This window comes from Arabidopsis lyrata (genome assembly GCF_000004255.2).
Source record: "Arabidopsis lyrata subsp. lyrata unplaced genomic scaffold ARALYscaffold_3, whole genome shotgun sequence".
NCBI classification, from domain to species: Eukaryota; Viridiplantae; Streptophyta; class Magnoliopsida; order Brassicales; family Brassicaceae; genus Arabidopsis; species Arabidopsis lyrata.
In genome coordinates this window covers 17,490,656-17,491,047 of record NW_003302553.1, presented here as the reverse complement: position 1 = coordinate 17,491,047, position 392 = coordinate 17,490,656, and positions in this window count along the sequence as shown.

Below are 392 nucleotides of genomic sequence, written 5' to 3'. Positions count from 1 at the left end.
AATATGTGGATGTAATTATGTAAATGTAAGTACAACTGTGAACATTCGCAGGATCTGAAAGTGATTGTTATAAGTATATGGCAAATTAGTGATGGCCCTAACTCCTAAGACCCATCTGGGTAATATGAAAGGCCTATTTATTTCTTAGTTTATGTATCAGTGTAGGCCCATTATTTAAACGTGAGCCTCAGAGATATAGCGTCTAGCAGTCACATGGATTGATAATTTGATATGTCCGATGTATTGTTGATTTGTTGTTATCAATCCACTGACGAACAATATTGTTTTTGTTGAACATCTCTGTCTCTCATTTAAACTTATTGTTCATACTTCTCAGCCAAAACTACATATACTTTCACTATAAGGTGTGTATTCCAATTAGCATTACACAG